At 44.4% G+C, this 14,602-nt stretch overlaps 1 protein-coding gene across 5 annotated transcripts in view; it reads left to right on the top strand.

Moving 5' to 3' along the window:
- The window catches only part of usp9 (ubiquitin specific peptidase 9), a 379,823-nt gene that overhangs the window by 52,095 nt on the left and 313,126 nt on the right, over window positions 1–14,602 (top strand). Inside the window, exon 1 of one of the 5 annotated variants that reach the window (XM_038802111.1) lies at window positions 10,405–10,482. The exons of the other annotated variants lie outside the window; for them this stretch is intronic. The gene's annotated coding sequence lies outside the window, so the exon portion shown is untranslated. Of the gene's footprint in view, window positions 1–10,404; window positions 10,483–14,602 lie in introns of those variants that run through there. 5 annotated transcript variants of the gene reach the window in all.

The following is a 14,602-nucleotide window of genomic DNA, read 5'->3' as shown; positions in this document are numbered from 1 at the left end:
ATTCCACTCTAAAATGCCTCCTCAACTTATTCCATATCTTCATTGTGGACTGCACCACCGGGCTCCTTGAATACCTACTCGGAGCCATTGGCAATGCTGTTGTCACCATAGCCCGCAAACTAGACCCCTGACAAAATTCCTCCTCCATCCTAACACACTTTACCCCTTCTCCTTCCCACCACCGCCGCACCTTATCCACATTCGCCGCCCAATAATAATGATGCAAGTTCGGCAACACCAACCCCCCTGCTGGAAGAAATCCATGCTCCACATGCAGAAAGACCTGGAAAATATTCAGACTTGGGGTCATGTGGCAAATAACATTTGTGCCATGCAAGTGCCAGCACTGACCATGTCCAACATAAGAGAATCGAATCATTACCCCCATAACATTTTGACAGAAATCCTACCATCCACATCCTGAGGGCACTTACTGGACCAGCCACATAAGTGCTTCAGCTACAAGCAAAGACCAAAGGCTGGGATTTCTGCTGAGGAACCCACCTTCTGTTTCCCCATAGCACCGTAACCCTTTGTGATACCTCACTCATCTAATTTTGGATTCACTGAGCATCCTCAATTTTAATTGCTTCATAATTTTTGGCCTTGCTCCAAGTTGTGAAATTCTCTCACTGCCTTTTCCTACCTCTGACTTGGAAATATTGTGAACTGAGGAGCATAATGAAAAAAAAACAGACTGGAATGGGTGGATAAGTGGCAGATGAAATTGAATTCACCTGAGGAAGGAGCTACGCTCTGAAAGCTAGTGATTCGAAACAAACCTGTTGGACGTTAACCTGAATGGTACCAGAGATGAGGAATTTTAGTTATGTGGGTAGATTGGAGAAGTTGGGACTCTTTTCCTTGTAGGGAAGGTTGAAAGGAGATTTGATAAAAGTGTTCAAATTCATGTGAAGTCTCAACAGAGCAGATGGGGGAAAAGCTATTGGTGGAAGGTCAGAGATCCAGAAGGCACGGATTTAAGGTAATTGGCAAAAGAAGCTGTAGAAACACAAGGAAAATCTTTTGCAAGTGAAAAGTTTTGGATCTGGATTGCACTCCTGTTATGGGGGAAGCAGATTCAATCAAGGTATTCAAGAGGAAATTGGGATATTATCTGAAAAGGAAGAATGGGTAGATCTATGGGGAGATGGCAGGGCAGTAAATTGCTCAGAGAACCAGCACAGGCATGATGGACCCAAGGGCAGCCATCTGTGCAGTAATCATTCTCTTTGATTCTGTGACCAACCTCTCTCCCTTTAAATGCATCTTAAAACATACTCCTTTGACCAAGCTTTTAGCTGTCTGTTATAATCATTGTTCGTGGCTTGCTGTTTAATTTTGCTCCATAATACGGCTGTGGAATCTTATGACGTCTTCTTACTTTTGTATTGTTTTTGATGTAAATTGGTGTAACCTCTTGCTCCAGATGAAGATGGTAAACGGAGGAAATTCCAAAACAAACTCCTGTACTGCTACCCTCTGGACTTATTGATCAACCAATTATGCATCTGTGTCATTTTCCCAGTGATGGACTTCGAGTTCCTGACCATTGCAATGCTTGCAAATCTGGGACTCCCCTCCTTGCTTCCGCAAAATTCCTGTCAGCAATCACAGCATCTTTAGTTTACCCAATATTTTTCTTCTATAATGTTTCCAGAATGGTGGATCCGTCTCATTTCCTGGCATCCCTTTCAAATTATTGCTATACTTTCAGATGGCCAGCCCATCACTCTCAGATTCGAAGCACTTTCCCCAGTGCTGCTAGATCCCAAGAGGGCTCCTGGTGATGTATATATAATTCATGGTCTCTTATACTAAGTTGAGGATCACTGTTCTCAAAACCTTTTGCATCAGTATCAGCAACACCACGGAATCTTCAGTAATTACACCTCATGTCTGGTGAAGCTTTTTTCATAAACTAGCGAGGGGCATTTCATTACAAAACAGTCTTAAAAGAAAGCAAAAATAAAAATAGAAAATGCTGAAAATATTCAGCAGGTCTAGCAGCATTTATGGTGGGAGCAACAGAGTTAACATTGTAGTTCTTCAGATAAAGTGAATTGACTGTTCAAAAAGAGAACCAGTCATTTTCTTACAACTTAATAGTTTGCAAACAGTTACAATTGTAAGAATTTGACTAGAATGGGAGAACCAGTCTGTGTAACAGGTAAATGCAGTTATGCGTCATAGCTTGGGCACCCGGTTAGAAGATGAATCTATACAATACAAATGTTGTAGTTTGCAACTGGGACTTGTATTTTCAGATGATGATGGTGAATAAACAATGAGGGCAGCATTGTTGCCTACGGTGCTGAGGACCTGGGTTTGAATCCCGGCCCTGGGTCACTTGACCATGTGGAGTTTGCATGTTCTTCCCGTGCATGCGTGGGTTTCACCCCCACAATCCAAAGATGTGCAGGTTAAGTGGATTGGCCAAGCTAAATTGGCCCTTAATTGGAAAAAAAGAATTGGGTACTCTAGATTTAAAAAAAAAAGTGAATGAACAATGAGCTTAGAGTTACAAATATGAATGGCATACTGCATTGTGAATCAGGTGCTTTATAGCTATGGAAATTTCAGGCTTAGTGTTCCATATAATTCAGTATCGGCAATTTTGATGAACATGATACCCCTCGTATCTGGCTGTTGTCCTGCGTTGCATATTAAAAAGATGCAATATCTCTGTAAAACTAATGGATCTTGTGCAAAATGTAAGCTGTTCCCTGAGTTATTTGAACTTTGATTTTAATTCTTGTATATTTCTATGTAATCTAGAAGTTCCAAGTTCTATAATAGTAAATGTAATGAAAATGCCTGAGGACTCCCGGTGGCTGCCATGGAGGAGTAGGCCGTGCATTCAGCAGCTCCGGTCTGGAACGGACTCTTGGACCTTTTTTCAGGAGTTTTCACGGACGTTTTAGGGCAGATTGGTGAAGCGAACACTGCCAAAAGGATTCCCTCTCTGTTGTATGGATAGCTGGACCAGGAGTGTCCGGGTGAAGCGTTTTAAGTCCCAGCAGACAGAAGCGTGCGGAATGGGCGCCGAGGCACGGCATGGCGGCCGGTATAGACCAGGGTGCATGGGCGCAGTGGTCACAGGAGCAACAGGAGTTCCTTGGGGGCTGCTTTGTTGATCTTAAAAAGGCCATGCTGGTCCCGATGAAGACATCAGTAGACCAAATGATCGCAACTCAACTCGAGCGACACAGGAGAAAGCGATTAAGGAGATGGAGAAAAAGCTGTCTGACCATGAGGATGAGTTGGTCGTATTGGTCCTTAAGGTGGATGCGCAGGATGACCTTCGCAAGGAGAGGCTGGAGGACCTAGAAAACAGATCCAGGAGACAGAACTTGAGAATTGTGGGCCTCACCGAAGGTGTGGAGGGGTTGGATACGGGAGCATTTGTGTCCAAGATGCTGGAGACGCTGATGGGGGCGGGGGTATTGCCTCGACCCCTGGAGCTGGACGGGGTGCACAGAGCCTTCACAAGGAAGCCCAAGGCAAATGAACCACCGAGGGCCATGGTGGTGAGATTTCATCGCTTCTCGGACCAGGAACTTATCTTATGGTGGGCAAAATAAGAACAGAGCAGCAGGTGGGAGAACAGTGTGATACGCATCTACCAGGACCTGGGTGCGGAGCACAGCTGAGGAAGGCAAGGGGGCCAGTCTGAGTACGGGGAGAAACGCGAAGAATGTTGGCACACCAACTGCGAAAGAGGGAAATCGGGGGAGTAAAGAATAAGGAGGGTAACATGGTCTTGGATCCAGGGTGGGTGAACGGAATCTTTAAGGAGTTCTATGGTGAACTATACGAGTCGGAGCCCCCGACGGGAGTGGAAGGGCTGAGGCAATTTTTGGACCAGTTGAGGTTTCCAAAGGTGGAAGAGGACCTGGTGGAGGGGCTGGGGGCCCCGATTGAATTGGAGGAGATTGTCAAGGGTATAGAGGGCATTCAATCGCGTAAAGCCCTGGGGCTGGATGGTTACCAGGTAGAATTCTATTAGAAATTTTTGGAAATACTGAGCCCACTCCTGATGAGGACCTTCAATGAGGCTAGAGAGAAAGGAACCCTCCCCGCAACAATGTCACAGGCCTTGATCTCACTCATTCTTAAATGAGGGAAGGACCTGGAACATTGCAGGTCACACAGGCCGATTTCGCTTTTAAACGTGGACGCCAAATTGCTAGCTAAGATTCTGGCCACAAGAATTGAGGATTGTGTCCCAGGGGTGATAGAGGAAGACCAGATTGGGTTTGTTAAAGGCAGATAACTCAATACCATTGACCGGAGACTTTTGAATATTGTGGGGCAGCAGGGTAGCATGGTGGTTAGCATAAATGCTTCACAGCTCCAGGGTCCCAGGTTCAATTCCCGGCTGGGTCACTGTCTGTGTGGAGTCTGCACGTCCTCCCCCTGTGTGCGTGGGTTTCCTCCGGGTGCTCCGGTTTCCACCCACAGTCCAAAGATGTGCGGGTTAGGTGGATTGGCCATGCTAAATTGCCTGTAGTGTGCTAATTAAAAGTAAGGTTAAGGGGGGGGTTGTTGGGTTACGTGGATATGGGGGTTTGAGTAGGGTGATCATGGCTCGGCACAACATTGAGGGCCGAAGGGCCTGTTCTGTGCTGTACTGTTCTATGTTCTATGTTCTATGATGCCCTCAGAGGGAGGGGAGGCGGCGGTGGTAACAGCGATAGACGCAGAGAAAGCCTTTGACGGGGTGGAGTGGGAGTACCTGTGGGAAACGCTGGGGAAGTTCTGGTTTGGTGAGTGCTTTATTGGCTGGGTGAAATTGCTGTCCCAGGCGCCTGTAGCAAGTGTATGTACAAACCGGCTGAGGTCGATGTACTTCGGGCTTCACCGGGGAACGAGGCAAGGGTGTCCCCTCTCCCCGTTACTATTTGCTGCTATAGAACCGCTAGCTATGGCGCTGAGAGCCTCTAGGAACTGAGGGGACTAGTTCGCTGGGGTGGATGGAACATCGGGTCTCGTTAGACGCGGATGATTTGCTCCTGTACATTTTGGACCCTGTGGAGGGGATGGGGGAAGTTCTGCGGATCCTGAGGGATTTTGGTATTTTTCTGCGTACAAACTGAACATGGCAAAGAGCACGTTGTTTGTGATCCAGGCCAAGGGGCAGGAGGAGAGACTTGAAAGAGCTGCCGCTCGGGATGGTAGAGAAAAGTTTTCTTTACCTGGGTATACAGGAGGCCAGGAAATGGGATGCCCTGCACAGGCTCAACCTGACCCGGTTGGTGGAGCAAATGGAAGGGGACTTGAAAAGGTGGGACATGTTCCCGCTGTCACTGGCAGGGAGGGTGCAAACCGTGAAAATGACTGTCCTCCCCAGATTTTCGACTGTCTTTCAGTGCCTCCCCATCTTCATCCCTAAGGCCTTTGTTAAGCTGGTGAGTAGGATCATTTCGGGCTTTGTGTGGGCGAATAAGACCCCGCGAGTAAGGACATCGCTGTTGGAGCACAGTCGGGGGCGGGGGGGGGTTGGTGCTGCCGAACTTTCGCAACGACTACTGGGCGGCCAATATAGCTATGATTAGGAAGTGGCCGATTGTGGGTTGGGGGGGGGGGGGGGGGGGGGGGGGGGTGTGGGGGGCAGTGTGGGAGAAGCTGGAGGCTGCGTCATGTAAAGGCACTAGTCTGGGAGCTTTGATAACTGCTCTTTTGCCGTTCTCGCCGACCCGTTACTCCACAAGCCCGGTGGTGGTTGCGACACCGCGGATCTGGGGACAGTGGAGGAGGTACAAGAAGGTGGAGGTCTGGACCCCAATATTTAACAACCACAGGTTTTGTCTCCGGCAGGATGGATGGTGGGTTCCAGAGCTGGCAGAGGGCAGGCATCAGAAGGATGGGAGATCTGTTCATAGACGGAAGCTTTCCCAGTTTGAAGATGCTAGAGGACAAATTTAATCTGCCGCCAGGATACGCCTTTAAATATCTGCAAGTACGAGCCTTCCTGAAAAAACAGGTAGTGGCCTTTCCGACACTGCCCCCACTGAGGATACAGGACAGGGTGGTCTTCGGCACCTGGGTGGGGGAAGGTGTCGGATAGCACAATTGCTTCACAGCTCCAGGGTCCCAAGTTCGATTTCGACTTGGGTCACTGTCTGTGTGGAGTCTGCACATCCTCCCCGTGACTGCGTGGGTTTCCTCCGGGTACTCCGGTTTCCTCCCACAGTCCAAAGATGTGCAGGTTGGGTGGATTGGCCATGACAAATTGTCCAAAATTCTATGATTAACCTAGGACAAAAGTTCGGCGCAACATCGTGGGCCGAAGGGCCTGTTCTGTGCTGTATTTCTCTATCTATCTATATCTACCAGGAACTACAGGAGGCGGAGGAAACCCCAGTGGAGGCGCTCAAGGGCAAGTGGCAGGAGGAGCTAGGTGAGGAGATGGAAGTGGGTCTGTGAGCAGAGGTCATGGGCAGGGTTAATCCCTCCTCATCATGTGCCAGGCTCAGTCTAATTCAATTTAAGGTGGTCCACCGGACACACATGACGGCAGCGAGAATGAGCAAGCTTTTTTTGGGTAGAGGACAGTTATATGAGGTGCAAGGGCAGTCCTGCAAACCATGTCCACATGTTTTGGGCATGCCCGGACCTCAGAGCCCTGGCAATAGGCAGGATGGTTGAGTCTATTGGGATACAGGGGGATATAGACGGGATGGTCGGGTCTATTGGGATACAGGAGGATATAGACGGGATGGTCGGGTCTATTGGGATACAGGAGGATATAGACGGGATGGTCGGGTCTATTGGGATACAGGGGGATATAGACGGGATGGTCGGGTCTATTGGGTGCCAGGGGGATAGATGCAATGGTCAAATGGGTGGATAAGTAGCAGATGGAATTAACCCTAAAAATTAACCCTAAAAGCGCTCTGCCTCCCTCTCTCTACCTCGTCCCTCTCACTTGATCCCTTTCCCTGTCTTTCTGTTTCTCTCTCTCCCTCTAGTCCTCCCTCACTCTCTCCATTTCTCCCTCTCTATGTATTTTTCTCTCTCTTTCTCCCTTCCCCTCTCTCTATTTCTCCCTCTCAAGGTGTTACACTTTGGAAGGAGTAATGTATCAAGGAATTATTCAATGAATGGCCTGACACTGGGATGTTCCCAGGAACAAAGGAACCTTGGTGTATTTGCCTATAGATCTCTGAAGGCAGAAGGGCAGATAAATCGGGTGGTGAAAAAGGCAAAGTGGGGTGAGATTAAGGGCAGCAAGGTGATGCAGTGGTTAGCACTGCCGCCTCACGGCGTCACGGTCCTAGGTTCGATCCCGGCTCTGGGTCACTGTCCTTGTGGAGTTGCACATTCTCCCCGTGTTTGCATGGGTTTCGCCCCCACGACCCAAAAAGATGGGCAGGGTAAGTGGATTGGCCACGCTAAATTGCCCTTAATTGGAAAAAGTAATTGGGCACTCTAAATTTATTTTTTTTAAAAGTGGGGTGAGATTTTTATCATTTAAGTGAGAGTTTACAGTAAGTGTCCTATTTGTCGACAAGGGTGTGTATCTCTGCCTTGGCTTTTCTGCTGAAACCCTTATTTGAGTCTTTGTTACCCCAAGACTTGACTATTCTGATTGGGTTTGTGACCAGCTGCTGCCTTTTCTCACCTGAATCTTCTATTGCACATAAACTTAACATCATCCAGAACTCTGCTTTCATCCACCATTGCTGTGCATTGTTACAATTGAAGTTTTGAGATTATGTTTTAGGGTTTCTTTCGGATAAAATGGAGGTTGTCATGTGACCTGTTCCGAAGCCTGACTTGAAAGGCTTCTGTGATGGCTTTCTAAGATTAACAGGAGGCTTGTGTTTTGCTGGGAAAAAGGTGTATAACGTATTCATGTTTTGAGACAATGGCAGCACCATCTGTGTTTACCGCCATTGCACTGGTCATCCCAAGTTCCCCAGGAATTTATTGAGAATGTTGAGCAGTAAACAGTCGTCCTTGAAACAGTCCATTGACTTCCAAGGTTAAGAGAATTGGGTGCTCAAGGAGGGCTAATCAGCATTTTCCTGGACAAGGCCTATGTGTTTCAGGTTGCTGTGGACATTGAGAGGGGAAGTGTTTCTCAGATATCCCAGAAACAGTCAGACATAGTCTGGGACCTGGGAGAGAGTGCAACTAGAGGCCAAACGTCTGTATGGTTCACGGTGCAGGAATGCGGAGGTTGCACTCAGGTTGAAAAAAATCCAAATTGATAATTTGAAACGAGGTTGGTAGATTGCCATAGCTTGTTCTGGAGGGAGAAGGCCAGGAAAAGCCATCACTGTGAATGACTGTTGTGGGGTGAAAGGTTACCTGGCTGGAAGAAATAATGATTGGAAGTAAACCCGTGGGAGCTAAGAATCTATTTGTGTCTCGGTTTGGGGAAATTGAACGAATGCTTGAGGGAGTACACCAGTAAAATGGGTTTTTTGGTTGTTACAACGGAAGGTGGCATGTTCTGTTTTATTCTGCTCCCGTGAAGCACTGTGGGATGCATTACTGCATTAAAGATGCTATATAAATCCAAGTTATTGTTGACTGTTGTGGTACTGTGTCTGGCCACTTAGTTGGTGACGGGTGGTATTGGCTCAAGGGTGCTGAATGTACATGGAACGTGGTGTTCTGGTTGACATCTTAACTTGGAGCTTGCTGCAGATCTGAATGGCTTCACAGGGATGATGCTGGCATCAGTGAGATGTGGGTGTGCAATGATATATGTTTGACAGCTTGCATTTATATAGTGGATAGTTTAACACCCATGGTGATTAATGGAAGCCTTAAAAAACATAAGTTGATATTGGATAATAGAACTGGTGACTAAAAGCTTGATCATAGATTGGTTTAGACACCTCAAAGGTAGTGTGGGGAGAAGAGGCCGGTAGACTTGGGGGAGGAGACCAGAATTTAGTGCAAACGTTGCAAAGGTGGAGATGCTAGAATCAGAATGAGCAAGAGACCAAAATTGAAGTATTGCAGAATTTAGGAGGTTACAGAGACAGGATTAGGGTTGGAGGGATTTGAGAAGAAGGATGCAAATTTTGAAATTGAGACGTTGCTAGAAAAGCGCCAGTGTAGATCAGCGAACGTGGGTGATGAGTGAACAGGATTTGGTACAAATTGGAATACGGATTTCAGAATTTTGAGTTCAAAGTGATCTCAGTTGAACATGGAGTTGGTTTGCAGGTGTTGATTGCAAGGGGATTTGTAATGTTTCATTGAGTGTTCACTGAGGATCTGAGTATGATGCCCCTTTAATTCCCTTGATGTTGATTTCTGAATGCAGTCTTGGAGTTACAGGTTCATGATGGGGACAATTGTTTGCTATTATCTTATTCCAGATTTCATCCTGTTCCATTTTTGTGATTCCTCTTTCCATGTTGGGTGACATGCTGAATAAATTAATGTATCTTGTGGAAACTCATTTTCATCAGGGTTCAAATTAATGTATCTAATGTGCTTTCATGTCTTTTCCATGTGAGAGTCCTTGTCTTTGTATTCATTTTGGAGCTGAACAATCGAGGAGTATTGGTGAAAGTTTGTTTTCCTGATCTCTAATTCAGTACTAAGCAATGATTTCTATTAACTTTGATATTTTGGGACTTGTGGATGTTTTGCACAGATCTTTGGGACATGAACACAGTTTTGTCTGGAATTGTGTGTTGAATGTAGGGTTGCTGTGCAATTTTTGGTGTTGTCCAGTTGTAATTAAGTCTTCCACATCATACTTCATTGTGTTCCCTATTTTTATGTTGTCTGCGGTGTTTGATATTGTCCTTTCACCCAAGTCTACGTGCATATTATTGCTGGAAATTTGTGGTTGTAATGGCAAGAAAATTCTCACACGCGGGTCTTCAGTACTTTGAAACTGATAGCAACTTCTGGCAACTGCACATGCACAGTTTAAAAATATAAATTCAGAGGTTTCTGTTTTGATTCTTCATTGGTCCAGGGGATATGCCATTGATATCCTTACAAATAAAAATCTTGGAAATTACTAATCAATGTAAGCTCCGTGAAACAAAAGCCGTAACCGTTGGAAATAACGAAAGACAGCCAATGTAAATAATTGAAGACGACCGATTAAATATATTTTTGTCTTGGGTATATGTTCACGCTTACCTTTGCACTGTATAATATGAAAATCCTCCATAAAAACATTTTAAAATTAATGAGGTCAATTGTAATTCTCGCTGTAAAAATACATGGACAAATTTATGTCATGTTGAACGACAAGTAACTTGTGTTTTTCTGATGTCAATATTGCTGAACAACCTCTCCACCCGGAAAAGCTAATTTTATATTTGTGGGATATTAAATTTCCTCATAATTTCTATAGATTTATTTTAAAATGTTGAATTTGATATTTCAGTTACTCTCTTTAATCCCAATCACTCTCAGATCCAGCAATCTGTGTGACATGGATTCCCCAATGTTAAGTTCATTCTGGCATCCGATGTAGGAATCCTCACCCGCCAGGTAATAGTGGTTGCATTTCATAATAAGGGCAGTTATTGCATCATAGCTCTATATTAAATTTTCCAGATATGGCTATACTGATTTCTCTTCAGTGTATTAATTTTGTTTGGTATTGTGGTCTCATGGAGCTTACCTACTATAAATCTGCAACCAACATATCTAGTTACCCATGTAACATTTTCAAAACTCCTTTTTGAAGTGTTACGTTTGTATTTCTGTACAAACATGATTTCCAATTTCATCAGGGTTTGAAAGATTGTTCGGAGCTTTAACTATTTACTTTAGCATTCTAAGATGCATGCCCTTCTGGGCTGAACTTTTTTTTTTGTTGCATTAAAGCAATTTTCTTTCACTGGCATGTAACCAATAGTTTCACCTCTATTTCACTTGTACTATGACACTGTGTCCCTCGGGGATCCGTGTTGGGCCCACAATTGTTCACAATTTACAGAGATGATTTGGAGTTGGGGACCAAGGGCAATGTGTCCCAAATTTGCAGATGACACTAAGATGAGTGGTAAAACGAAAAGTGCAGATGATACTGGAAATCTGCAGAGGGATTTGGATAGGTTAAGTGAATGGGCTAGGGTCTGGCAGATGGAATACAATGTTGACAAATGTGAGGTTATCCATTTTGGTAGGAATAACAGCAAACGGGATTATTATTTAAATGATAAAATATTAAAGCATGCTGCTGTGCAGAGACCTGGGTGTGCTAGTGCATAAGTCACAAAGTTGGTTTACAGGTGCAACAGGTGATTAAGAAGGCAAATGGAATTTTGTCCTTCATTGCTAGAGGGATGGAGTTTAAGACTAGGGAGGTTATGTTGCAATTGTATAAGGTGTTAGTGAGGCCACACCTGGAGTATTGTGTTCAGTTTTGGTCTCCTTACTTGAGAAAGGACGTACTGGCACTGGAGGGTGTGCAGAGGAGATTCATTAGGTTAATCCCAGAGTTGAAGGTGTTGGATTAAGAGGAGAGGTTGAGTAGACTGGGACTGTACCCGTTGGAATTTAGAAGGGTGAGGGGGGATCTTATAGAAACATATAAAATTATGAAGGGAATAGATAGGATAGATGCGGGCAGGTTGTTTCCACTGGCAGGTGAAAGCAGAACTAGGGGGCATAGCCTCAAAATAAGGGGAAGTAGATTTAGGACTGAGTTTAGGAGGAACTTCTTCACCCAAAGGGTTGTGAATCTATGGAATTTCTTGCCCAGTGAAGCAGTTGAGGCTTCTTCATTAAATGTTTTTAAGGTAAAGATAGATAGTATTTTGAAGAATAAAGGGATTAAGGGTTATGGTGTTCGGGCCGGAAAGTGGAGCTGAGTCCACAAAAGATCAGCCATGATCTAATTGAATGGTGGAGCAGGCTCGAGGGGCCAGATGGCCTACTCCTGCTCCTAGTTCTTATGTTCTTATGTTCAAACGGACTATGCATCTCTACTGTGTCTTGATACTGCTTAAAATGTCCCTTTTCACCAATAATTAATCTTTAGTTTGCTTTTTATTTACCTACCTAAAATAATATTACTATTTATTTTGATTAACTTCACCCTCACCGTGGCTTTTTTAAAATTCCCTTTATATTTTCTAAATTTAGCTTTTTTTTCCTGATGAATTACAGGACCAAAGCCTTTTCTGTACCTACTTATGTGAATCTATTTCTATATTTTCTTATATTTTATTTTTTTAAATAAATTTTGAGTACCCTAACCCTAATTATATTTTTTTCAATTAAGGGGCAATTTAGCATGGTCAATCCACCTGCCCTGCACATCTTTGGGTTGTGGAGGTGAGACACATGCAGACATGGAGAATGTGCAAACTCCACACCGACCGTGACCCGAGGCCGAGATCTAACCCAGGTCTTTGGCACCATGAGGCAGCAGCGTAGTTTCAGAGCTTGCATTTTTTGAGATGGATCTTAATTTGAAAGGATTGGGCTCTCTAATGTATTAAGTGATGAAAATGAAACTTAATTAGTTGAATAGCTATTGTCTGAGCCTTTGTCTGACAACTGCCTGCAATTATATAGGATTTTATATTTTGATAATCATGACCTTCAGGGTCTATTAGTTTAAAAAAAAAACACAAATTCCCCATTTAATCAACAATTTAACGCGGCCAATCCACCTACCCTGCACATCTTTTGGTTATGGGGGTGAGACCCACACAGGCACGGGGAGAATGTGCATAACTCCATACCGACAGTGACCTGGGTCTCATTTTGAACCTTGGAACTGTGAGGCAGCAGTGTTAACAACTGTGCCTTATCCACCTAGTTGGTTTTAATCATATCTTGCTCTCTGTAGATACTGAAAGCTGGTTATTTCCTTGTCTGTCTGTCTGGTGTTCACACTGAAGTGTTAATGACTCCTGAAGTAATTGCTGTGTTTTTTAAAAAAACTCTCTTCTCTGGTTTACCATTTTAGGCGCTGCTATAACCAGATATTGCTCCCTATTACTCAGATTATTACTTGATCTCCCTAAATCTTAAGTTGTTACAGGATCAAGAATGGAAAAGGAAATGTTTTGCCACATTTTGGCCCACAAGTTAATATTGTACTTTCAAATAATCTGCCATGTAAAAGCAGTTGAATATTCAGTTTATTGGATCTGTGGTTAAGGCAATGAATAAACTGATAGATTTAGAAAAGTACAAACAGATGTGAACAAGAGTTGAAGGTGATGGTGGACAGACAGGAAAGTGGGGTTCAGCCTGCATTATGTCAGCCATGATCTTATTGATTGGTGGAGTAGGCTTGAGGGACCAAATTGACTACTATTCCTTTGATTCTTGAATTTCTCCAGTACTTTGGAATGTTGGCCTTAGTTTCTTGCAAGTATTTGAAGCATACATGAGCACAGGGTTTACTATGACAGTTATGCCGGGTTTGAGATCCTGGGCTGCAGATATACTCTTTCTCAGTTGGCTGAAAGCCGAGCGGCATGATAGAAACCATGGTGAATTTTATTCTCTATGCCTGCTTTCATCGAGAGGAGGCTGCCAGGACACGGAAAAATGTCCCTATTTGCAGAGTCTTTCCATTAACTTTCCAATGAATGGGTCTCTATTTGAAAGGTTCCCAGGGAAAATTCTTGGATGAGGAGACATATGTTTTAAACATTCATTGGTGCCCAATTCATCTGTATTCTGGAAATATAACTTCAGCCATTTCTCTTAGCTGTGCCTAATTGTACTGTTAAGAGGTTAATATTGACCTTTGTGGTAACGCCAAGCATGACCATGTAACATTGAAGTTAAAATATGAAGTAAGGTATGATGTTTCTGATCTGCCCGAAGACAGGTCCTTGGGTCATTGTCTGCCTATGCTTCGCCTAAGGCATTTACTTAGCACTTATTTTTATCATTGGTGGTTTGCTGTTGCATTCCCACACGCAGGCAGGGCGAGGAGGCAGGTCCCAGGTCCACCGTAGCTGGATAGTAATTGAGCCTTCCCAGCTGACATTCTGAACTACACAGTAGCCGTCGAGCCAGTGTAGCTCACCAGCCCCCAGTGAAATAATATTAATATCCATTACGCTGTTTAGATTGGCAGTAGGTACAGTTGGTTGCATTGTTGAAAGGGGGTTAAATAGGAACCGTTTGATGCTGAATTATGGGAATGCTGAGTTGTCTCAATGTTTTGGGGAGAGGCCTTCGTTTTCCCGGTCTGCCCCCCTCCCCACCACCACCATTTAAATTTTACTAGCTCTACTCGCTATGGATTATTATTTCTTGAGGTTGTTGCCTGTTGTGTGCGTGCGTGCTGGCTGTCCTCAACAGCCTTGTTCAAGCTACTGCTTTTAATATGTGACCCGTGACTATGTGATGAGGGCAAAGGAGATGAGGGCAACTAAGTTTGAAAACCAAGCTGATTGCTCCTCTCCCCATCACTAAATTTCCAAAATGAGCCACTTGACATTAATCAGGAATAGGCTACATGTGTCATAGAAATTACTGTGCACTTACTGTTGTTCCTGTTGATTTTGGCTGATTTTACACCAAATTTGGGGTTATGGTATATGTGCCTCAGTACCATCCACATATTTGCACTTGGACATTGTTCGCTCCAAACACTTGAATGTTAATAATTTCTGTCAGAATCTCATGTCGT

This window comes from Scyliorhinus canicula, chromosome 7 (genome assembly GCF_902713615.1).
Source record: "Scyliorhinus canicula chromosome 7, sScyCan1.1, whole genome shotgun sequence".
NCBI lineage: Eukaryota > Metazoa > Chordata > Chondrichthyes > Carcharhiniformes > Scyliorhinidae > Scyliorhinus > Scyliorhinus canicula.
Note: the sequence above shows the minus strand (reverse complement) of the source record. Positions and strands in the feature narration are given on the sequence as shown.